Source organism: Mirounga leonina, unplaced genomic scaffold (assembly GCF_011800145.1).
Source record: "Mirounga leonina isolate KUSES-001 unplaced genomic scaffold, KU_Mleo_1.0 Mir_168, whole genome shotgun sequence".
Classification (NCBI taxonomy): Eukaryota; Metazoa; Chordata; class Mammalia; order Carnivora; family Phocidae; genus Mirounga; species Mirounga leonina.
The window spans coordinates 14,468,747-14,495,802 of NW_023270426.1; positions in this window are offsets into that span (position 1 = coordinate 14,468,747).

Here is a 27,056-nt window from a genome sequence, read left to right on the forward strand (position 1 = left end):
AGGAAAAACACATTAGGCTCCTGAAAGCCCAAGGACGTTGTGTGCATGAAGATGAAAACTCTCCTCTTTTTTTACTGAGCTAAAATGTGTGATGTTATTGAGCAGTTAACATTCTTTCAAACATCACTGGGCCGCCTTCTGAATACTTACTCCTTGCATGCGTAGTAAGTCAATGTTTTTCTTTAAAATCTGAAAAGCGATTCTGTGCAGTATTTTGAAAGTAAGGGATATCCCAGTAAACAAGGTTCAGCAACGTTTGAAAGAAGATTCAAATATACATTTGAAAGAAAGGGAGTCACAGCGGTGGTTTCCGAAGAACAAAAGGGGCCATGAAATCGACGTGGGTAATGAAAACATTAAGGCCAGTCTTGTGTTATTTTCCAGCATTTAGAATACATGGCATATAGTTCCTTTAATTATGAAAGGACCGATTTCTTTCATCCTTTGCCCTCTGTGAATGAAAAAAATCCACACATTTGTGACCCTTATATTCATTGGGCTTAGATGCCCGAAGCAAATGGATGTGGTGAAAGAAAAAAAAACCAGGTATTCAAAATGTATTTCAGATAAAATAGATTAAGAAATTTTTGAAGGACAGAAAAAAATCTAATACATTAAACGGCGGATCTGAGGAAAACAAGAGAACCAGTTAAAAGCAAAACAAAATCCATTGGACAAATTCAAATCACTTAAAAGAAAAATAATCAGAACGAAGTCAAACTTTCCAACATCCAATATTCAGTATGTTCATTATACCATTCTCTTGTTCTGAGAATGGCTGCACATTTTTATAGTAGCAAGTCAAAAATATATGGGTATTGTAGATCACATTCCACCCTTAGTGTGAGAACATATTATTTCAACATTTGTATGAGCCAAATTTTCGTTCACTATAGAGAACAGTCTTACACTTGGAATACCAGGAATATAGTATCAGGTAATCTTTATGGAAAATGTACATGAAGATGAACTCTGGGCCCCCTAATGTTAAATAGAGAAACATAGTGTAAGTATTAGAAATGATCATTCAGTCCATTTAAATATAGAACTAAAGTCGAAGAATAATGAATATTTGTGCAAGAACAATTTTAAAACTTATAAACGTTGACAAGTTACAAAATAAAAAATGAAAATCAGACATGGACAGAATGAGAGCTGTATGCTGGTTTCCTCAACATTCCAGTGGATTAGTTATTGGTTTGTGTTGAGTTATACAAATCAGCTACAGAAGTAGCAAAAAACCAAAATAAAACACACTGGAAATCAAACAAGAACAACACAAGCCATTTACCAGAGTATTTTTAGCATAACATTCGAGAGCATTTATTCAAATATAATGCAAAATTAATAAGCACATCATATTAATAAATTTAAATAGATTAAATCCACCCTTTAAATGGGAAATTATTAGAGTGAAAGGTTTGATTGTAAAGCAATCCTACCATTTGCTGTATACAAGATATTCATCCAAACCAAATGATTAGGGATGGAAGAAGTAAAATGATGGGCAAATGTAGACACATACATGTAAACTAAATAAAAGCAAAAGTTAATAAAAATATCAAATACTTAATTCATAATTAAGTATTAAAAGGATGACACTTCATAATAAAAATCCCATTGTATTACAACTGAAGGGATATGAAGTGACAAAGCATAATTTGACAAAGTTGTGAGGAATAAGGGAAACAACTAGATAATAGGAAACTCTAGTTCCCCTTTACCAACCCACAACAGATTGAGGAAACAAGGATGTAAGTGTGGAGAAGATTTAATTAACAGATAGAAAATTTCTTTATTTTTTTTTTTAAAGATTTTATTTCTTGAGAGAGAGAGTGAGAGCACAAGCAGGTGGAGGGGTATTGGGAGAAGCAGACTCCCCACTGAGCAGGGAGCCTGATGTGGGACTCGATCCCAGGACCCTGGGATCATGATCTGAGCCGAAGGCAGACACTTAACCAACTGAGCCCCCCAAGTGCCCAACAAATAGAAAATTTAAAACACAGAGTGTTGCTTATGGGCCATACATATATTAATGCATTTAAAAATTCAAGTTCCTGTGAAACATACACAGGTAACAAAATAACATCCCAAACCACATTTATTGATCATTGGCTAACAGAAGGAGATCAAAACAAAAAGTACTGTGTTCAAATTACTTTAAAAAAATTTACCCTTATTCAACTCAGGTCACAAGAAGAAATCAAACCAACGTTGTGGATTTTGTATAAAATGTTAGTAAAATTTTGTGGTATACAACTTACAGGATGCATTGACTAGAGCTGTATATAAAGTATTATTTATTGTGATAAATACTTATATTTCTAACAAAGACCAAAGAATATAAATATAACAGTAAATTCAAAATGTTATTAAATTATACCTAATGAAAGCAAAAACAAAAATAAAACAAAACTGAAAAGACTCAAAAATAGAACTCACTTATTTAAAACGTAGAAATAATCTACTAGATCACAAATGTTAAAAGAGTATACATACATAAAAGAGGAAGTAAGTATGTAAAAACTATTTCAAAGGATTTCAAATAGATTGGAAGGTAACACTGCAGTAAATAGAAAAATTCAGTGAAGTGGATAATTTTTCTATTAATATCTAAATTATCTAAATTGACCTACAGGTGATAGAAAGCCTGAACAGGTTAGATCCATTATAGGTACAGGGAAAGTTGTCAATGTGATCTCCAAAAGGATCTTGTGCAAACATTTCCCCAAGTGAATTAGATGAAACTCTCAAGAAGATGAGAAATCTTCTGTTCCAGAAAGGAAACAGAGTGCTAGGAAGAATTTTTTCAATTTTCCCAGCTTAATTTACAAATGTAATAGAATGCCTAAAAAATTCTTATTATTTACTTTTATAGATCTAGCATATCATGATAAAAACCAGGCAAAATGTACAAAAAACTAAAAACCATAGACTAGCCTCATTTTTTAATTTCAATGAAAATTTTCTAACCTATTAAAAATACAGAAACTAATAGCACGTTAAAAAATGGGGGGTAGGAGAGATGGGGTGTCTGGGTGATAGACGTTGGGGAGGGTATGTGCTATGGTGAGCATTGTGAATTGTGTATGACTGTTGAATCACAGACCTGTACCTCTGAAACAAATAATACATTATATGTTAAAAAAAAAAAAAAAAAGAAGAAGAAGATAGCAGGAAGGGAAAAATGAAGGGGGGGAATCGAAGGGGGAGACAAACCATGAGAGACTAGGGACTCTGAGAAACCAACTGAGGGTTCTAGAGGGGAGGGGGTCGGGGGATGGGTTAGCCTGGTGGTGGGTATTTAAGAGGGCAGGTACTGCATGGAGCACTGGGTGTTATACGCAAACAATGAATCATGGAACACTACATCAAAAACTAATGATGTAATGTATGGTGATTAACATAACATAATTAAAAAATGTAAAAAAATAAATAAAATCTACTAAATTTTGGAAAAAAAAAAGAGTCGAGCCAACACAGGCACTGAAGGTCAAGCTTGTGATTTCTGCAGCAATGCTATTCCTTCAAATCAAAAACAAAAACTGGTAGGTTCCTACATCTGTTTATTTCCAGTCAGTTTCATGTGCAGTCAAGCATAGCTAATCTCTCACCTGGTCCTACAATTCACACACCACACAACTCACCTTTTTAAAGTATATATTTTGAGAGGTTTTAGCATATTCACAAGATTGTACAACTATCACAGCAAACTGAATAACATTTTGATCACTCCAAAAGAAATCCCATATCCGTTAAGAGTCACTTCCCACCCTCATCATCCCCCTTCCTACCATTTGCTGCTAGCCCTGGGCAACTGCAAATCTACTTTGTCTCTACAGATTTGCGTATTGTGGTGTTGTGTATAAATGAAACCATTTACTGTCTATCTTTTTGTGACTTTGTATGATATTTAGCATAATGTTTTCAAGGCTCATCCATGTTATGGTATATAATAGTCCCTCATTTCCTTTTGTTGCTTAACAATATTCCATTGTACGGACATACTGTGATTTATCCATTCATCACTTGATGGACATTGGATTGTTTCTTTTTGGCTACTCTGAATAGTCCTGCTATGAACATTTGGGTTCAAGATTTTGCAGATATGTTTTTATTTCTCTTGGATTTATACCAAGAGATACGGATATGGATCGTCTGTTAACTTTATATTGAACATTGTGAAGAAATGCCAAACTATCTTCCAAGGTGTCTGGACCATTTCAACCAGCAGTGTGTGAAGGTTCCAATTTCTTCCCTACCTTGCCAACACTTGACATTATCTGTCTTTTGATTACAGACTCCTTATTGTGTATGAAATGGGAATTCATTATAGCTGCTTGTTATTTTAATCCTTAACATGTTTGCTTTCTGATCCCCCATATTTGGCCTGTTATCCTCACCCTCAACTTAATGGTACTTACTCTGAGGTCTTCTGAATCTACACATCTAGCTAGTAGGTCAAAATCTTAACCTGAGTTTTGCTGCTGAATTGTTTTTTATTAACAGAGAAAAATAATGGAAGGCATTTAAGAAACCCTCTGTTTCATTTTCATTTCCTAATCTTTGAAGGTACTGAAGCATTGTTTCCCCCCAGGTTTCTGCAGTCTCAATTTAGGTTTTGGGCCACAAGGGAGCCCTTCGCGATGTTACTGCTTTCTTTCTCACCATAGCTTTACAATATTCTATCCCATCATCTGTACTAATTTTTTAGAAGAGAATTGTCCTTAATATTTGAAAACTGGATGCTTTTTTCCCTAGATTGTTGCATCTTGCTGAGTGTAGTAAGGAACAGTGGAACATATCATTGTTCTGACTTCTTCAAAATGCTTTCCCTGTTGGTACAGTCTCATTCTGCACATAATCTGCCTTCAGAGTTAGCACAGGCAGAGTTTTGTCACATGTTTGCTGTGGTATAATAGCGATCATCAGTTTTCCAGAATGTACCCTCTGTTTCCTTGCTGTGCATCACAGCACTAATAAATAAATCAGTATCACAGGTTTCATTGTGGTACTATCCCACTTTTCAGGGGCCGATTTCTAAATAAAGTGAAGTTTATATAATGAAGCAACTGAAAAATGTAGTGGCTCAAGCAAACAAAAGGTTGTGTTTCTCTTAATCCACAGGTGGTAGGTAGTCCGTGGCAAGTGGATGGCTCTAAGCCAGAAAGGTATCCAGGGAAAGGGATTCTTTCTATATTACCGTTCTAGTAACTCTCAAGGTAGTTTCGGTCACTGTGTCATAGGTCCTGGCTCTTCAGCACCAAGATCTCATTCTAGTGTGTAGGAGGTAGAAAAATGATATGAAAGACAGTAGTTGTAGCTCAATTTTAACCATTTTATTTTCACATCATATTCTGTCTCTTGAATTTTACCTACCTACCTGCATAATCAGCATATATTCACATGCGTACTTTTCTAAATGGGCACTAGTTCCACCATCACTTGGCTTAAAAAAAAAATTTATGTATTTATTTATTTATTTGAGAGAGGGAGAAAGAGAGAGCATGCATGATTTGGGGGGGGAGCAGAGGGAAAGGGACAAGCAGACTCCGCACTCAGTGTGGAGCCTGACTTGGACCTTGATCCCACAACCCTGAGATTATGACCTGAGCCGAAATCAAGAGTCAGGCCCTTAACTGACTGAGCACCCAGGTTCCCCTATCATTTGAGTTTTTTAAGATCCTGGTGTTTGGCCTCCTCATTCTTGATTCAGATTTAAGCCTCGCCAAGGAAGCGTTTCCTGGTCTTGACCTTAGGACTGAGGAAGACTGGCTGTCGTTAAGCTGGCCCGCTTAAAAACTTAGTGGAGAAAACAAGATCTTAAAACAGAAGCACTCCAAAAGATGAAAACCTGGGATGCTTAAGTTAAGCTTTAGAAGCCAGGACAGGACCAGCTCCCTTCACCCTTGGCGGCAGAGCTCAACACTTGGGCATCGGTGCTCCTAGGATGTTGAGTCCTTTGGTCTTTCCATTGTCTGCTACTCAAGAGCTGGCACTTTTTTAAAGTAGATAAATGGATGTTATTTTTACTTACCTTTTTGTAAAGTGCTTTTCAGTCTTCTGTTTGGGGTTCGGGGCGATTCTGTACTGCACTTGCATTAATACTGGGTATCAGGCACTGACCTACCCACTTAACCACTCGGGTAGCTGTGCAGAGGACCCTTCATGTCATACATTGCCTAAACAATGCTAATAAAACATCTCCTAGCAGAGAACACCTGCCACTGAGAGCTGTTTCAAAAGCATTTAGATACTTTTGTGACCTATTGTAATTACTATTCTTAGCAAAACATAAAAATATGTAAAGCTTTTGAGAAGATCACATAAAATTTTCTCCTTAATCTTTTTGGGTGAAAAATCATATTAGATGTCTTTTATACCTGGAATAAACACTACTTGGACATGATGTCCTTTTTTCGTAATCTCCAGGAAGCTATTTGGTAATACTTGATGTCAAATTTATACATAAGTGAATAAGTAACATTAACTTATCTGTTTATTTTGTTGAACAGTCTTTGTTCAATTTTCATATCAGTGTTACCACACTTTTCTAAAATGAAATTGTTATCTCCTTCCTCCTTTGTATTTCTTCTCAGTAATTTGTATACAATAGAGATTTTTCCCCTTAACAATTGATAAACTCATCCCTTCAAATATCTGGGCTTTGCAATTTGGGGCAAAAAGCCTGGAAAAATAGATATTTTTGATTTGGGATTTAGTTCCTTTAATGATTATTGGTCTTTTCTAATTTTCTTTTTCATCATATTTTGCTTGAGAATTGTCCAGTTACATTTCTGAGTTTGCACTCCAAAATATGTCTCAGATCTCTCCTATTTTGAACACAAAGGAAAGTGACCAATCCAAAACAATTATCAGACACTTATCAGACAACCTAGACAGTTGCAATAGCTATTTAACAATTTTCCTTCTTTAACTTTTTCTTCCCTTCAAGTTAGTTTCCAGCCAACAGTACAAGTGATCTTTTCAAAATGTGAAACAGATTCTTGGATTCCCCTCTCTAAGGTTGAGCTCTCTAGTAGGCCTTCCTATAGTCCACAGGTAATTGTGTCTTTAAAGGGGACTCATAGATCCATGACTCATGGCTATCTTGAAGATTACCTCTGCAAAGAGTTGTTCAGAGTAACTAATAGGGTTCTTTCCAAAAGGGTTCAAGGGCTTTTTTCATTTTGATGTCTATTCCAGAAGACCAAGTCTCCAAACTTCTAGTTCGTGAAAGGACTGATCAGTTAGATGTTGAAGAGAGATGGTGTGGTTTGATAAGGTTGTGTGTACTGGATGAGTGACTTGCATTATTTGACCATGTCTTCTTGCAGCCGAAGGTTATAAGTGGTATCGCTGGATTTATAAGTTGGCTTTTTCTAACTAAAAAGAGCCAGTTAACCACCAGGTAAGTTTATCTCTTTGTACTCTAACTATGGACACATTGCATTGGGCCTGGAAAGTTCAACTGTTGAGAAGATTTTGGGTCAGTATAACATGAAAATTACTTACATTTGCAATAAGATCGAGGATGGTATAGACCTGAAAGTAGCAAACATTTTCTATAAAGGGTCAGGTAATAAATAATTTAGGCTTGTAGACCCTGTGGGCTTTCTAGTAATTACTCTTCTGCTGTAGCATAAAAGTGCCATAGACAATATGACATGAATTTATGTTCCAATAAAACCTTCTTTACGAAGCAGTTGGCAGATTGGATTTCTCCCGTGGGCCATTGTTTTGCCAACCCTTGGTATAGACAGTATTTGGGTAACTAGTGGTGCTTTGTTGAATTTATTAATGACAGTAACTGCAAAGGTAGATTCTGATTTTCCAAGCAGGAAACATGAAACTGAGTAGCATTTTTGCCATTCTCAGAGTTGTAGCTCTTCAAGAGGGAAAGGGCTGGAATCCTCCTAAAAATAACAGACAACAACCAGAGCACATTCATATTCCATTGTGGTGGCTACTATTATGGAGTTCATTGGAAGTATTTACATGTGTCTTGGAATTTTGACTTTTGTCCATGCCCCACCTTGACAATTTTGCTAGAATTGTGTTTTTGGCAGGTGAGGTATGCACAAAAGACATACTCTGTGACTTAAAACTTACCTACTAGAGTGTTGCTTTATAACAGTGACCAATTTGTTCCTGCTGTAGTGGACACCCATGTAAAGTATTAGCACGTTTCTGCATGACCTCTTACGCCACAACCCGCTTATTGGTCTAAGAGTGTCAGATTATTTTAAAATAGTTTATATCCAAACCATTTCCAATATTTTTTTACCTGACATTGAGGTGGAATTGGGGCATTCTGTGTATAGTTTCTTTTAACTCCACCAGACTTGGTTTGGGAGGATGTCCAAATCCCTCTGCAAGTATGGCCTCTTCAGTGTAATGATGAGCAAGGGTATTTCTCTTAGTCCATATTGGCCACTTTTTGCTCACTCTTTTAACTACCTTTATAATAGAATCTTCCTTTGCTGCATTAGGGTGACTAAAAGTTGCTTGGCTTGTCCAGTGTTTTAGGGCTCCTTCTGAAATTAGGGAGACTCAATATTTCCAAAGAATCTCAATGTCATAGACACCCAGAGACATACCCAGAGTCTGTTTCTGAGTCAACTTTCTTTCTCTAGCTAGTTGGAAACTTCTAGTGAAGGCAATACTTTTGTCATTTTTTTGTTTTTGTTTTTGTTTGTTTTGTTTTGTTTTTTTAATTAATATATAATGTATTATTGGTTTCAGAGGTACAGGTCTGTGATTCATCAGTCTTGTGTAACACCCATTGCTCATCACATCATGTGCCCTCCTTAATGTCCATCACCCAGTTACCCCATCCCTCCACCTCTTTCTCCTCCAGCAACCCTCAGTTTGTTTCCTATGATTCAGAATCTCTCATGGTTTGTCTCCCTCTCTGGTTTCATTTTGTTTTATCACTTTTGTCATTTTAACAGATTTAGTCTACATTATGGGATTATATTGTGTGGATGAAATGAAATCTATAATGCAATACCCAGTCTAGTAATTTCTCATTTCTGCCTTTAGATATATGATCCATCAATAAAGAGTCAAGTTTAGATTTTCCTAAGGAGTTTCTAGTAAGAATACATGGGCATAGATAATTGTGAGACAGATGCTAAACAGTCATTTCTTTCTCTTTTCTTTCTTTCTTTCTTTCTTTCTTTCTTTCTTTCTTTCTTTCTTTTCTTTCTTCCTTTCTTCCTTTCTTCCTTTCTTTCTTTTTCTGATAAGAGAAGGGGAGAGGTCATGGTTAGGCATTACTGTTATGAATAGCAATATATAAAGGATGACATAACAACGGTCATGAAATGTAAGCCAGCTTGTGAGGAAATAGGTATTTTTCATTAACCAGCAAAGTATTCAGCCAGATGATCATTAGATTCATGAAAGACCCCAAAAATATGTCAGCAGAAGCTTTCATGTGTTTTGCCCCAGCATCTATAGCCTTGAGGAAAGATGGGTTAGCCTTTGTTAATGGATAAAGAGAAAGACTATAATTAGCTATAAGCCTGACCAGATGGTTTATGAGTGTACAGAGAGAAAGGTTTATGGAGTTAGGCAAAACTAGAGGAGGGGAGGGGGTTGTTAGAGCTCGCTTCAGTTTGCAAAATGCAGCCTCATGTTGGAAGCATGAAGAGAAAAAATGATTTCATGGAAGATGGGAGCCCAATGTCTGAAAGAGGTGGTAAGAACAAGAATTCTCTAGAACTGATTTTTTACTTATTTGCCTAGGGAAGCTTTCAATAACTTTCGGTTGATTAGAGGTAAAAGGCTTGTCTCCCTGAAGCCTACCATGCATCAAGTAAGGTGACAAAAGATAGTTGTTTTTTCCTTGACGTGTTGCATTCTTTTTCTGTGGAAGGTGACTTTGGGAGCTCTTTTCATCTTCAGAGTTTTGTAACAAGGGATCCCCATATTGAATGAGGAGAGAACTTTGGGGAATTTGAGGTCCTGAAACCTGTGAAAATTAAGACAAAGCTTCTTGAAATCTCTGGGGTGTGACAGTCCATGTATTCTTGATTATTCTCTCAAGTAAAGGTATAAGTGTTGATTATCTAAATGTAATGGGATCTAAAGAAAGCAGAACCTCAATCCATAACTATAAAATATGCTTTGGGTAAAGTTGAAGAAAAACAGAAACTTACAAGTGCTACTCAAGGGATCAGTCCTATGTCTGTTAGCCCTTCCAGAAGGATCTTATTCTGTCTTTTACTTCTGGTTTCATATAGTAGTGTCTAAGCCCGGGTAAATGTTGGGATGAGTCAGTATGAACTTGGTGGGTTTAGCTTCTATAGTCTTGCGATTATGGGTAGAATTTTTGGCCCATAAGAGTCTGTTATCTTGTAGAGATCTTGAGGCTATGTCTAATAAAGTGCAAAGTTAAGCCTGTGTCTGAATTAATTGTGATTGGATTAAGAGTAGGAGGGACCTTTTATTTTATTTTTTTTTTTAAGATTTTATTCATTTATCTGTCAGAGAGAGAGCACAAGCAGAGGCAGTAGCAGGCAGAGGGAGAAGCAGGCTCCCTACTGGGCAAGGAGGAGACCTATGTGGGACTCGATCCCAGGTCCCTGGGATCATGACCCAAGCCAAAGCAGACGCTCAATCGACTGAGCCACCCAGGCGTCCTGTAGGAGGGACCTTTTAAATTTAGGGAATAGACTTTCTGAGGATCTCTTAATCTGGCAATACCACTTATGTAATAAATCTCATTAAGTTATTTGGTATGGTATCAGAAGAGTAAGACATCTTTTATAAAGCAAAGAACAGTACATATTTAACAAAAAAATTAATGTTTCGGTATTTTAAAAACCAATAGCTTCCTGAGGCGCCTGGGTGGCTCAGTCGGTTAAGCATCCACCTTCAGCTCAAGGCATGATTCCAGGGTCCTGGGATGAGCGCCCCCCTCCAAATTGGGCTCCCTCCTCAGCAGGGAGCCTGCTTCTCCCTCTGCAGCTCCCCCTGCTTATATTCTCTTTCACTCTCTCTCTCAAATAAAACCAAAACAAAAACAAAACAGTAGATTCCAGCTGATTATTCTTGGATACAATAATGTTATGTATCCCTAAAAACTATAGACTTGGAGAATTTAAAGTTATAAAAGATAGTAAAATTATATTTAATTTAACTCTTCTTATTTTGAATTTTGAAGGAATTTTTTTTGACAATTTTGAAGCAGGGATTCTACTTGGCTTTATATCTCCTCCCAACAATTTCATAGGCAGTTTTTGACTCTATCAAAAGAGTGCCTCATACAGAATAAAAAACTCAACAAATAGTGAAAATTTATTGAAACTTAGACCTCCCAAAAGGATTAAGTTTCTGTTTAAGTTCCTGTCTTTCAGTAAAACTGATTTCATTCTCCAGTTAAAAATTATTTTCCACTTTTTTACATTGCTTCCAAAATAATTTTCAAATCACTTAGCTTGTGTTACATGGTCATTCACAATATGGCACCCAACTATGTTTTAGTCACTACCCCCAGGTATTCCACATTACTGTACAAATGCAAATCTCATCATTCACCCAACAAGTCTAGTTGTTGACTATTTTCCATATGCCTAAGATGAGTAAAAGGAATGAAATTTTCCAAGTCCTCTTGTCAACTATTCTCATGAACAGCTCTTAAAATGAACAATTTTCTACATATTTATATTTTAAATGTATCTTGTTAAGGTATGTTTATATTGTTCCCTAAAGATTAAAATATATGGTCCAAATCTCCTATCATATAAAGTACTTGAAGATCTGAGATTAGGTACTCTTGGAACTTTTCTTCTTAAAACTAAATAAATATAATTTATCTTCCTTTTTTGCCCATTAAATCATTATTGTACTTTTCTCTATACTCTTTCCAAGTTCCCACACACAAAATACGGTATAAGATACTGTATAAAATTGTTTATAGTCTCTGTCAAGGATTCATTATAAGATTTAGTATAACAAGGGAATGATGCTCTATAGGAGTAGAATTTACTGAACGAGCTTTGTGGAAAATTATTTAAGAGCTCTGGGACTGTCAGGGGATCTTTTGCTTTTCTCTTTTTCTTTATCTTCCTATCTGGAATGCAGTGATGATTATGGCAGCCCAGTAACCATCTTGTGATCATGTGATGAATGTGAGGATGGAAGCACTACGTTAAGGATGGTAGAGCCAGAAGGTTAGATTAGGAATCTAGGCCCTGATAACTTTATGGAGCCACTATCCTAGCTCATGTTGTATGAGAGAAAAGGAATCTGAAATCAATGTAAGTCTCTGTTCCATTTCCAAGTCTCTCCTACAAGCAGCTCAAGATAATTCCTAGCTCATTACCCTTCATAGATAGGTGATTCAGAATTTTTTTCTCTTTTCCCATAATCCGAAAACAAAACTAACAACATCAAAAAGCATAGCACCGTATGTATGCATCTATCTGCGAGGACAAGTGTCAGTAAATGGACCCACAATCGAAATATGAAGAAGAAATACAGTGTTTGTATTTTCACTATGACTCATCCTCAGGCATTCACGGATCTGGATTACAACAGTTGCTATAGAATCATTCTCTTTCAAAATTGAAATGGATTCATTTCAAATGCAAAGAAAAAAAATCTTTAAAAAAAACTGCGCTGGAGAATGATGCTGGAAAATGTTAGAACAATGGGCAAAGTACAACTGAGAGGCTTCCAGTAACTGCCAGGTCCCAAGTGTTCCACAAGATTAGCACTGTCATTAGCTTAATTGTGATAGATGGTGATTAGGCATTATCTTTGGCTGTTTGCTCTGGCTTTCTTTTTCTGATAGGTCTGTCTTAAGTAAACCCAAATTGGAATGGAAAAAAAAGAAAGAAAGAAAGAAAAGAAAGAAAGAAAGAAAGAAAAGAAAGAAAGAAAGAAAGAAAGAAAGAAAGAAAGAAAGAAAGAAAGAAAGAAAGAAAGGAAAGAAAGAAAGAAAGAAAGAAAGAAAGAAAGAAAGAAAGAAAGAAAGGAAATCTGCCATTTTAACACACTTTTTAAAAAGAAGTCAGCCAAAATCACAAATCAGCTCGTATTTATTCAGCTTTAACGAGGAAAACAATGCCATTGGAAATTAATCAATTTCTACCAAAAAAAGGAAAAACAAAACAAAAAACCAAAACTCTATGCCTTTCAGATTTATGTCTAAGTAGAAGCTATCACTCTCTTTCAGGGACCAAGAAAGCTTTAAATGTGAAAGTATGCAAAATTGTAAACCACTGGGAAGAAACAGAGATACGGAGTAAGAGAGGTTTGCCAACACACCCACATGCATTTAAAAATATGTGTATATAAAAGTGTTTGGAAGAAAAGGTACCATGATGGTCTAAATATAGAGTTATTTGCAGTTGTCAGAATAGGAGCTTACATCATTTTCTTATTCATATTTTCTTATACTTTCTAGTATAATGAACATGAATTCCTTTTGTAATAAGAATATAAAATTATTGAAAAAATTTATTGGACAAAAATGGTCTTATCTGCTACTTTTATGTATTGCTGTAATAACTGTATCTTCATTTTTATTCTCGGTAAAAAAGTACATATCTAGTCACCATCGTGTATTATAGTCCTTCATGTATACACACAAATGTACATTGTGGTGGTTTTAAAACTACATCAACATATGCTTTCATTCTTCTTTCTTCTACTTTCTAATGCTTAATTCCAGTACCTGTGACTATGTACTAGATTTAGTGTCTCACTTCTAGAAAATAGAATAGGCCAGAAATAATATGTCACTTCCATGTTCAGGTTAAAAAATATAGTGCCTCTCCTCTCTCTGGTCACTCACCATGGACTAAACAACCTGCCATGTTGTTATCAGTGCTATGGAGAAACCCATATGACAAGGGACTAAAAACCTTGGTCTAATAGCCCATGAGAACTGAGGCCTGGCAACAATCGGGGGTAATTTTGGAAGTGGATCCTTTAGTGCCATACAAATCTTGATATGACTACAGGCCTGGCTGACATCTTGACAGCAACCCAACGATAGCCCTGAGCCAAAACCACTCAGCTAACCTGTACCATGACTCCTGACCCTCAGATATTGTGAGATTACTGTTTGCTGCCGCAGGCTTTTAGATCTTGGGATAAATTGTTACATAACAATGGATAACTCATGCGTGCATATGTGAGGATTATCCAAAAGTATTCTTGGAATTCTCAGGGAGAATGAAACTCCCCAATCTCTACCACCTACAAAAACTAAAAGTATTACCCAAAATATGAGTAAATACCAGAAAGCTAAGCCACACAGAGCAGCTATAAAATGAAAGAAGGGGTTCAATGGCAATCCATACTCACCATCAGAAATTGACAAGAGTTTATAAGTCAGCCACAGCTTTTACTCTTGGTTTTCTGGACTTCTCAAATCAACAGGGAAGAGTAGAGGGAGAAAGTGAGTGGACATAATTTTGGGAAAAACTCTCTAACTCCTACCATTTGGGCAGGGACCATACATGTCATTCCCAGACTAGGAGGAGTGAGAAACAATGACTGGCTTTCAAGAGAATTTTTAAAGGGTTAATGCTTGTACTCTGTTGTTTGAATTTATGTCACATTTTCTGTTTCTATTTTTTTTTTGCTTAGTCTATATTTTTATCTCATTTCTTGTCTTTTTAATTAGTCCCTTTTCATTTTTCTCCCTCTTCTAGTTTAGGAAATGTGAAATACATTTCTATTCTTTAATTGGCTTGGTTATATTAATAATTTTAAATTATTTCAAACAAAAATAATTGAAGTCTAGAGTTAATAATATTTCATCTGCTTCCAGACAGTAATGATTGCTGAGTTTAAGGTCCATATGGAAACACCCATAAGGACCCTGTTGAAAAGTAAATTTTGATTAGATTTTGATTCTGTAGGTGTAGAGTGGACTGAAGAATCTACGTTCTAATAAATTCCCAGCTGAGTGTGATGTTTCTGCTCCGTGAAACACATAGCAACTCTTTAGACCCACATAACTTCTTCATTCTTTATAATTCATATTCCCAACCTATTATTATTTTAAATTTATTTGATTTTTCTTTTTTTAACCACTATAGATACTACTCTCGTTGTTTGGCAAGTCCTTTAAAAAAAAAAGATTTATTTACTTATTTGAGAGAGAGAGCTCGTGTATGTGAGCAGGCAGAGGAACAGAGGGAGAGAATCTTCAAGCAGACTCCCTGCTGAGTGGGGAGCCCAAAACAGGACTCCATCCCAGGACACTGAGATCATGACCTGAGCCGAAATCAAGAGTTAGATGATCAACGGACTGAACCACCCAAGTGCCCCATTGGCAAGTCTTTTTATGGCTTTCCATTATCTCTGTTCTTCACTCCTTGCATCTCACACCTGTCCTTCAGGGTCATTTTTTTTTCTACTTGATATAATGATCTACTAGTAACAAACTTCTCAATTTAAGTGTGTTAGGAAATATCTTTATTTTGCCTTTATTCTTCAACTTTGGTGTTCATCTTTCAAAAATAACAGTATTTTCCTCCATACCCCAAATAATATTACCTCATTTAAAATAATATTGTCTTGGGGCGCCTGGGTGGCTCAGTCGTTAAGCGTCTGCCTTCGACTCAGGTCATGATCCCAGGGTCCTAGGATCGAGCCCCACTCGGGCTCCCTGTTCAGCAGGAAGCTTGCTTCTCCTTCTTCCACTCCCCCTGCTTGTGTTCCCTCTCTTGCTGTGTCTCTCTCTGTCAAATAAATAAATAAAATCTTTAAAAATAAAATAAAATAATACTGTCTTAATATGCTCCATTATCATTATTTAAATTCAAACTTGCCCTATTGCCCCAAAATATGCAAACCAAGAGAAACCCAACACCATGGATTTAATTTGCTTCTTATTTCTTTTAAATAAGGACCAACGTACAATTAAAGTTTTTCCCATGTAAACAAAAGTAATCTAGTTTATGAGTTGGTATTGTACAAACTTCTCATTCCCATCAACCATTCATCATCCAGTTTTATAATTTTAACACCAATTGATTAGTGTCAGAATCTATATTGTCATCAAGATTGGCAAAAATTGATTATTCCTCCTGATTCTTTCACAGAATTCTCTACTTTCCCTTATTTAATGGGGCTTGTTAGTGCCCTGAACTACAGTTGCTATTTCAACAAAGAGTAAATTCTTAATTATTGCTCTTTGATTAGCAAATTTCAAAGGAAAGAGTTAATTAGTAGTTCCTTTTTTTTTTTAATTTGGATAAAGTTGGGTGTTTTTTCAGATTTTATTTAAATTCTAGTTAGTTAACATACAGTGCATCATTGGTTTAGGAGTAGAATTCACTGGTTCATTACTTACATACAAAACCCAGTGCTCATCTTAACAAGTGCCCTTCGTAATATCCATTCCCCATCTAGCCCATTCCCCCGCCCACCTTCCTCCATCCACCCTGTTTGTTCTTTATTGTTAAAAGCCTCTTATGGTTTGTTTCCCTCTCTCTCTCGTTATCCCCCTCCCATATGTTCATCTGTTTTGTAGTAGTTTCTTTCAATAAAGACTTGGGATTCCTTTTTTGTTGACTATCATCATGGGCCCAAGTATTTTCATAGATTGTGTTTCAGTCATTTACAATCACTATTCAATATTGTAACATGAATTGTCACAAATATGATTAGATGAAGTACTTTTAAGTTTGTACTTGTCACAATGAATTTAATCCCATGTCCATCCTCATAAACATAACCAGCAATACCTAGCATTCAAATTGAAGCTCATCATGGAAGATAACAGGTCTGAAATAAGATGCAAGAGAGTTTAAAGATATATCTAAACTGTGTAACGAAGAGGTTCTGAATAGTATGAAACATGTCCTCTGACTCCTGTTAGGAGAATTTTTATTCATTTACTCATTGATTCATTGATTTATTTGATAACCATTTCTTAAGTTCTTGGTGACTTTCCAGGAAGTCCACAACTTGTTGAGGATACAACAGAACTCAAACCATATATATTCTTTGTCCTCTTAGAGATTATGCTGCAGTAGTGAAGGAATCTCAATCAAAATACTTCATTAAGAAATTTAAAATGATCACTCTGATAGGTGTTGTACAGGAGAAAGAAATCCCCCCTTTTGGGAACTAACTGCCCTGGTCTCAGACTGCAGCAGAAGTGTCTTGAGAAAGTGGTACTCCATCTAGGAATGGAAGGATGAGTAGGACTTCAGTAGATGAACCTGGGAAAGAAGTAGGGTGGATATTTCAGAAGAAAACAAAATGACTAATTCCAGGTAATGTAAGCTGAGAGTATTTCAAATAAATAAAGTTCAGTGGTCAGAAAAATCAAGTGAAATGATACAGAAATCTTGCAGAAGCTATTTTGATGCAGGATATAAGTTAAAAATCTCTGAAATTACATCCAATAACTCTTCATAGAAGTTCACATTGCAGAATTATGTTATGAATAGGAGAAAAGCAAAAGGGAATTGTTTTAGTTGTAAAACTTTCCAAAGTGTTGGAATTATTTTTGTGAACCAATATTATTTTGGAAATTCAAAAAAATTCAGAACAGAGCTCTCACAATTAAATTATGAAATCTATTTTTGTTACTTTTTAAAGAATGTGCTTAAGACGAAGCATATGTATAATCAAATATTTTCATAATGTCATGGTACATGGACAGTATCCACATATACAGAAAAATGTAGATGATCACACACTGTGCAGGCAAACTAAGATAACTCAATTAAAAATGAATCATTTTTTTAGAGAGACAACCCTACATTTAGAATAGGCACTATCAACACCTGGATCTTGGAGTTTGGTTTTTGTTCTTGGAATTTTCCTTCCTAATAGGTGTTATGACAGGTATGAGAATGTTATGCTTTTATTGCATCCACTCTGCTGTGTGGAAGCATCTTGGAATTCAACTGAGAAGCTCAGATTCTCGATCTGCATTTTTTTTAGAAAGGGAACTAAACTCCCGATCTTCAAATGAAAGTTTTAAGCATCAGGAATTTAGCCTTTCTTCCTAAATGTGCTTGCTTCATTAGCTTTTGGAAGAAACTGCCCTAAATGAAGAAAGAGAAGAGAGACTTGAAAATGTCCAGAGTGCCTCCAAAAGACTTCCTTTGCTTAGAATCGTTCATCAATTTCAACAGTAACAGAAAGTAATGGAAACGTGATCTGAATGGGCAGTGGAAACTCAAGTAGTAATTTAAAACTCCATTGAAGTTATTCATCAGATATAGGACACAGCTTGTTCTTTGTATTACCAATATTTAAATGTTGTAGATCTTTATGCCAAAGTTAAAACGTATCTCCCCAAAGGAATGGTGGTGATAAAATGTGGGTCCTCTGTTAAAAGCACTTGACTTTCATTGGGCATTTTGTGGCATGAATTTTTATAAATGATTTAAAATAAGATCCAGTGTATTCACAAATATGCAAATCTTAATTTAGAACTGTATGGGAACCTCTTCTATCACAAAGTTTATTCGCATTAAACGTATTTTTTCAGGGAATAAAATGGCTTTAAAGCTGGAAGTGTCTGGAATGGAGAATAGATTGTTTTTTAGGTGCTCCCAACCATATTCTTTTAGTAAATTTGGTTTTCCAATTTTCTTAGTTTTATACATATATCATTTACTCCTAGTTTGTAACTTTATATAGCCACTAAAACAGAAGTTCTGTGCCTGCCCAACTTCTAAAAAGAGAAAATACCTTGGAAATTAGGATCTAGGAACATATTTTTTTAAGATTTATTTATTTATTTTAGAGAGGGAGAGAGAGAGTGAGAGTCGGGGGGTGGGGGCAGAGGGAGAGGGAGAGAGAATCTTCAAGCAGACTCCCTGCTGAGCATGGAGCCTGATTCGGGGCTCAGTCCCATAACCCTGAGATCATGACCTGAGCTGAAATCAAGAGTCAGATGCTTAACCAACTGAGCCACTCAGGCACCCCTTGAAATATTTGTTAAATCAGAAGCAACAGATTAAGAATCAACCTGTGGTCCCAAGGGAGAAAAAAATAAATAAAATCCTCCAAAATTCTTCTGGTATTTCCCCTCTAGATCTTGGAAAATAATCTTTTCCCCCTTTTGGTGATCGGTATATTGATATTTAGTAACTATGGAATTAGTATTTCAGGAAATGTTTTGTGATTTTATAAGGAAAAACTATTTCTCAGTGGCTTTGGAAGAGCTTTGCTACTCTCAAAATATAGCAGCAAGAGAAAGAGAAGGAAAAGAAGGCAGGAGAGAGAAGTCAAAGAACTGGTGTCTTTGAGACAAGGCCACATTACCATAATGCTTTTGGGTAAAAATTAATTACAGGCCAATCTGTGAAATAAGACAAAGATAAAAAAAAATAGCAAAGATCTTGGGCACTACACTCTCACATAGTTGTTTTCAATTTTTAAACACAGAAATAATTTGGGGTGCCTGTGTTGCTAAGTCTGTTAAGCACCCGACTCTTGATTTTAGTTCAGGCCATGATCTCAGGGTCCTGGGATGGAGCTCTTTGGTGGGGCTCTGTGCTCAGCTGGGAGTCTGAGGATTCTGTCTCCCTCTCCCTCTGTCCTTAGCCCCACTCGTGTGCACTCATGTGCGCTCTCTCTCTTTCTAAAATAAATAAATCTAGAGGTGCCTGGGTGGCTCAATTGGTTAAGTGTCTGCCTTAGGCTCAGGTCATGATTCTAAGGTCCTGGGATCAAGCCCTGCATCTTGCTCCCTTCTAGGTGGGGGGCCTGCTTCTCCCTCTCTCACTCCTTCCCCTGCTTGTGTTCCCTCTCTTGCTGTCTTTCTCTCTGTCAAATAAATAAATAAAATCTTTAAAAAAAAAGTAAACAGAAATTATTTAAAATCAATTATTTTTAGTACTTTGCTGGTTCTCTTTGAGAATACTTACTGTATTTTCCAATATGATGTATTTAAAATATATATCATTAAAATTCTTTAATCTTAAACATGAAAATAAAGTTAAAAAGCTCTAATTAGTGATATATATTTAAGATACTCGGAAGAAAACTATATCTGCATTTCAATCAATGATCATTTAAAGTATATAGGTGTCTATATATATATGCATATATGTGTGCAATGTAGAAATATATATGTGTGTACATATAAGTATGTTATACATACTTGTGTACATTTATTTATAATACATGGAAGTAAAAATAAGATTTACATTCATCTTTTTATGTAGCGAACTGTAGTGAATTCTTCTTCAATTGTCTAGAATTCTTCCTTAAAGCCCAAAGGATCATCACCTTCCTTTGTGCACCTTTAAAAAAAATCAACTTTAATCTTTATCTCTAAATAAATATTAAATTGATGTCTTGTTAAAATCAACATCTGTTCAAGATAAATTAATCCTAGAGGGCTGAAAGAATCAAAACAGTAAATATTTGTGCTTATGTTAAAAAAAAAAAAACTCTTCTCTAATTTATTTTTCTTTATTTTTAAATTGACTCCATACGGGGATTAGTAGATTATGTGTCCCATATGTAAAGCCACCTTGCATATCATCAGTGGCTCCAATCTGCTTCCATGATCCAGGATCAAACAAGTGTCTCCATTTTTGTTTGTTTTAATCTTTTTCTTAATTCAATTAGCCAACATATAATACATCATTGGTTTTTGATGTAGTGGCCACTGATTCATTAGTTGCATATAAAACCCAGTGCTCATTACATCACATGCCCTTCTTAATGCCCATCACCCAATTACCCCCTCCCTCCCCACCTCCCCTTCCACAACCCTCAATTTGTTTCCCAGAGTTAAGAGTCTCTCATGGTTTGTCTCCCTCTCTGATTTCTTCCCATTCAGTTTTCCCTCCCTTCCGCTATGATTCTCTGTGCTATTTCTTATATTCCACATATGAGTGAAACCATATGATAATTGTTTTTCTCTGATTGACTTATTTCACTTGGCATAATACCCTCGAGTTCTATCCACATTGATGTAAATGGTAGGTATTCATCCTTTCTGATGGCTAATAGTCCATTGTATATATAAATATATATATCTTCTTTATCCATTCATCTGTTGAAGGACATCTTGGCTCCTTCCACAGTTTGGCTATTGTGGGGATTGCTGCTATGAACATTGGGGTGCATATGGCCCTTCTTTTCACTACATCTGTGTCTTTGGGGTAAATACCCAGTAGTGCAATTGCTGGGTCATAGGGCAGCACTATTTTTAACTTCTTGAGGAACTTCCATAATGTTTTCCAGAGTGGCTGTACCAGCTTGCATTCCTACCAATAGTGTAAGAGGGTTCCCCTTTCTCGGCATCCTTGCCAAAATTTGTTGTTTCCTGTACGGTCAATTTTAGACATTCTGGCTGGTGTGAGGTGGTATCTCATTGTGGTTTTGATTTGTATTTCCCTGATGACAAGTGATGTGGAGCGTTTTTTCATGTATCTGTTGGCCATTTGTATGTCTTTTTTGGGGAAGTGTCTGTTCATGTCTTCAAATAAGTGTCTCCATTTTTTATATGATCATCTTGCAAATCTAGGATACTCCAGAGTGTTCTTTGAATTCACTCACTTTTTAAGCAGCATTTTCAGATTTCCCAAGCTCAAGCTTTTATCACAGGTCTTCTTAATCTTAATTTTTAAAAGCATATCCTTATCTTCCCTAATATTCTTGGGATCCAAGATATTCCCTCAGACTCTGGTGCCAAGGTTGTTATCTCTCTGCCACTACAGAATCAGAATGTTCCATCTTAGCTGCTCTGACTTCATCTTTGGCCCAGATATCCCCTATCTATGCCCAGACCAAGAATGGACAGGTACAAGAGGAGAAAGGGCATTTTTATCCAACAGAGACCCATTGATCACAATTTGGCACATGTAGTCTCATAGTGAGCAGTATATGCAGCCGAGTGGTCATTATTTTTATGATCTAGAATCATGTCACTCCAATAAGAGAATCTAGATAGCCAAACCAGAATTAAGTTTGAATTCCTTAGATCATCTTTTGGCCAGGTGTCATCTGGAAAGCATACCAACCAGGCTGGCCTGAGTTTACAATTAGGGAAAGAAAGGAGCATCAAATCCAGAAATGGCCCTAGCAGAGTCCTGAATTTTCCAAATTGCTGTGTAACCCTCTACTTCTTTTGAGCTGATCATTATACAGGAAGTGGCTAAAAGGAGATTGTCCTTCTCTCCTTGGATCCACAATAAGGGACCAAGGTGCTTTAATAAATTTGAGGACCAGTAGGAGGTGATGGAGATAGTCAGAAATCTTTTTGAGTTGATTTTCATTTTCATTTTTTATTTTTTTTAAGATTTTACTCCTTTGAGAGAGAGTATGAGTAGGGGAAGAGGGACAGAGGGACAGGGAGAGAGACAAGCAGACTCCTTGCTGAGCATGGAGCCCACAATGCAGGGTTGGATCCCAGGACCCTGAGATCATGAGCTGAGCTGAATCAGACACAGCTGACTGAGCCACCTACCCAGGTGCCCCTTAGTTTGATTTTTAAAGAAGGTGTTTCAACATTCAGGAATACCTGATGCCCTTGGGTGGTAGCGAGAAGGGAAATCCATCAAATCATTTGACTGTCAGTCCATTGTTGAGCAGTCTTTTCAATAAAACGTTCATTGTTTTCATACTGCCAATGATCAAGTAAGCCAAAAATTGGACAGAGATGAGTTTTAAGGGTTGTCCTGATTACCCTGGAACAGCAACACTAACCTAAAATGATGTCAACACTGGTGAAACACCCCAGAAAATCTCAAACCAGCCAGGGTTCTAAGGATCGCTCTGGCTTCTGCCCATAGTGGTTGTGAATTTACCTCTTTTCCCACTCCGTGTACCGTTGTCTTGTTACGACTGCGTCTCCTGATTTTTAGTGACAATCGCAAGAGATGATAGTCACTGAATTATGTTTACTTCATGTCGTTAGGACACCTTTGACATAATCTAGCATATTTGAAGCCAAAGAATGAGTTTTTGATTTTGGAATTTTACGTAGAGGGGAAATCTACGTATTTGAGCAACCATGGTGCAGACGTAGTATGGGAAGTCCCAACAGGTTTGCAAACACTCCTACAGCGGAGGACGTTGCTGTCCTCGCTGCTTTACCCGATTGGTGCAAGCAATATTATCAGTGCATATACGACTTTACATTTGTAAGCGACTTTCACATTATGATTTCATCCATCTTCTCAAATACCCTTGAGGAAGGTAATATCCCTTTGTATAGATAAGAATATGTGACTAACGCATCATTAATGCCATCTTGAAGCAGCAGAACTAACACAGAAACTGGGATCGTTCACACTGAGAATCTGATGCTTGGCCAGAGCTGTTATTAAAGCTCTCCTCCCAGAAGGAAAGTATGACTTGGGTCTTTTGTTTTGCATATCTAGAGATTTGGGTGTGTAACGTGTAAATGCTCACAAATAGCTTGGGGATTTTTGATACTTAATTACAAGATTGGGTCAACTGATACAATGCCATGGATTCTCAGGTTCTCATTAGATACTTTTGATGTTGGAGATTATTGTGTGTCCCAGTGGATGCAGGAGGTTGGTTTGGCCCAGCCTGTCATTTCCCCCCACCCCCTGCCCCCAATTACCTGGATGATGTATTGGTTTTTTTTAAAGATTTTATTTATTTATTCATGAGAGATAGAGAGAGAGAGGCAGAGGGAGAAGCAGGCTCCCCGCGGAACAAGGAGCCCAATGCGGGACTCGATCCCAGGACCCTGGGATCGTGACCTGAGCTGAAGGCAGACGCTCAACCGACTGAGCCACCCAGGCGTCCCTGGATGATGTATTGTTAGAGTGGGTAGTGCTACTGAAGAATTCTTTCATCTGAGGGTGAAGATGAAAACAAACCAGTCAATTCTGCCCACATTGTTCACTCAGTTTTTTTTTTTTTTAATCTTCCAAAGGTTTGATGTTTGATAATGAATAAATTAGGATAAAATATGAATGCACCCTCTGTAAGGACCCAGCAGGAAACATTGGCTGTTGAGCCAGATCTCAATCAGCAAATGAAAGGGGTTCATTTTGGCATCAAGACCTGGCCGGCCTGTGAAGTCTGCTTATTTAGAAGAATATTGAAGATGAAAAAGGAAGTTTGTGTGTATGGTGTTTATGTGTGTGCAAGAGAGATAATCGGTAGACTTAGGAAACACTACAAATTTTATATAAAATAATTTCTTTTCCTTATAATGTCATTTATTCTTTAAAAATATTAAGTAATTTATTTCCCTGTTAATTAAATTGGCATAATTGGTTATTAATGCACATAATGTTTTATCTCTTAGAGGCTGAACATCCCTTAGAGCTCATACACATATATAAAATGTGTATTTTTTTTTTTTAAAGATTTTATTTATTTATTTATTGGAGAGCGAGCGAGAGAGAAACAGCATGAGAGAGGAGAGGGTCGGGGGAGAGGCAGGCTCCCCGCTGAGCTGGGAGCCCGATGTGGGACTTGATCCCAGGACCCTGGGATCATGACCTGAGCTGAAGGCAGTCGCTTAACCAACTGAGCCACCCAGGCACCCTAAAATGTGTATTTTGCTGGCATAAACTGTGGCTCATCCTCCTAGAGACAAATAAAGCCATCTGTGAAAAAGACAATTGTATGGAAACTGGCTTTATGTGGAATGACACGAATGGTGTCATGGACGTGGCGTTAATGCTTCTTTCCTATAATTGTGAGACTTGAATCTGCTCCTCTCTTCCTGGTCTCCTATGCCTACAATACTAGTTTTAAAGGTTGCTGCATCTTGTTATTCTGAGGACTGTGCTGTAAGTGACTCAGCCATATTAACTCCACGCCAGGATCTGGGGCTAAGGGCAGGGGTGTGGAAGATGGAACCCATTCCCATGCTGTTGCCATTCTCCTCACAGCTGCCCCACCATGAGAGCTGTCCCAGGAAGTTAGCAGCCCCAAGCTGCGTGTGGACAGAGGCTGGCCTTCGCCTGCAGCCCTCCCTTCATCTCAGGCATGCCTAAAAGTAAAGGCCAGAAGCTCTGGCAGAGAGTCTTCAGTTCTAAACTCTGCAAGAGAAATGAACATCACTTGAGGAAACATTGTTGAGTAGGCAGAGTACTTTTCTCGCATCCCCTTTTGTGCACTTTCCCACTCTTCACTGTGTCCTTCTCTCCGCTTCATCTCAGGCTCGAGGACAGCTCTGAAGTGAAGCTAGAGGAAAGGCTGTGATACAGGTGGGGAGGCGCTCATCCTTTTTGTACATCCATTAGCTGGTACTGTGGGCTCACTTGCACATTCAACTCCCTGTTAACTGTATAGCTCCAAACTCAATTTCTAAATGAAAAAAATCTGAAAGTCTAGCTAATATGTTGGAGAGGTATTTTGGGTGACAAAGACGCTTCCCCAAATAACCCATCACAGGTAACTTATATATAGCAAGCCCTGAAGGCCATGCTCTTTTAGAAAGTACTTTAAGATTCCACACCCTGAGGTTACTACTATAGTCTTATTGAATCATTGAGCACAAAGTAGTAATTCTTGTCCTTGTTATTTTTCATGATGTAAGTGAACTGGCTCAGCGTAGAATCACCTTTTTTTTTTTTTAAAGGAGAGTCGATATGGAATATTTGGGAAAATATACATAGCATTACATAGATACCTCATTACATGGATATTGCAATTATAGCATTTTTTTCTTTCAATCTGTAACCTGATAGGCTCTTTTCTTTGATATTGAAAAATAGGAAGATGTAAACAAGGCAGCTAACTTCTGAAACACTGTGCTTAAATTATATTAAGCAAAGACAAGGTTTTTTTATTCCTTTGAGAGAAATTTTAAATTTGAGAATGTTTAAATAATTAGGATTTCTTGAAGGGATGGGAAGAATACCATAAGATATACAGCTATGTATTACACAGTAAGATCAAAATACATTACAAGTTACTTCCCTTTGTATTTTGTCTAACTGTAATTGACATTCAGTATATTAACTTTTACTAAAATTTTCTCTTGACTTCTTTTCTTCTCACTTCCTTTTTTCTTTGTGACTATCAAAGCTGAGATTTTTATCTATTAATTAGTAGCACAACTTATGTTAAGAGTAGCCTGGGGCAAGCATGCATCAATGGGTAGGCACACAGAGCTACCATATAATTAACTGCCTTTCAGCATGTGGGGGTGGGGCGGGGTAGAGAGAAAGAGAAGAAAGAGAAAAGAAGAAGGTTGTTAGAGGAAAAGGATCCACTGTAGGAAAATGTACATTAATAAATAATAAGTATTGCAATTCTTTATAATATCACTAGGTGGCATGTGACTGACTTGAACAAAAATAAAACTAGAGAAGAGCCAGGAAAGGCATGATGTGAAAAATCAGCTATGTCTGGAAGTTATCTGTATTTATTTATGATCTTATCAGTTTGCACAGTTCACAAGTCAGATACCACAAATTCGTATTGGGCACCAAATGATGGATTACATGTAAAAGTGCTCTTAGTGCCTGGGATACAGTTAGCGCTCAATATGATTCCACTTATTTTTGTGTATTTAGTTGGAGTACAAAGTGCTTTTTTGCTGTTTATGTTGTTTTTCAAATAGATAACCCTATTAATGAGAGAGGTCAAGAATTTCTATAACTAGAAATATACTTCCATATGGTGCATGGAATTATTTAAAAGATAAAAATAGAAAGTAGATTCTTCTAATTATTCCTCAACTTTGGGTAAAGATTATTTTGTTAAGCATTACTACCATCTGAATTCCACAAAGCATTCTTCAGTTTGATGAAGAAGACTCCCCACCATGTCCTAAATCAAAGTTTCTAAAATTTACGGACATATGTATCACCCGCACACTTTTGTGAGCTGTACTGTGCTTACCCACTTTTGTTTAAAAAAGTGATGAATTACAAAACCTTACTCTTTCCTTTCTTCTATAAAAAAATATACCGCGATACAATAATAGAGACCCTACAAATAAAAATGGCTTTCATAAGTTATATGTGGTAGATTAGAGAGAGAACATTGGGAAATTGTGACAACACTTTAGAGCATTGTTGATATTGTTATGCCCTGTGAAGACAAAATCTAGCTAGAGAATAAATGTGTTTACCATTCATTTTCACTTTTCAAGATCTGAAAAT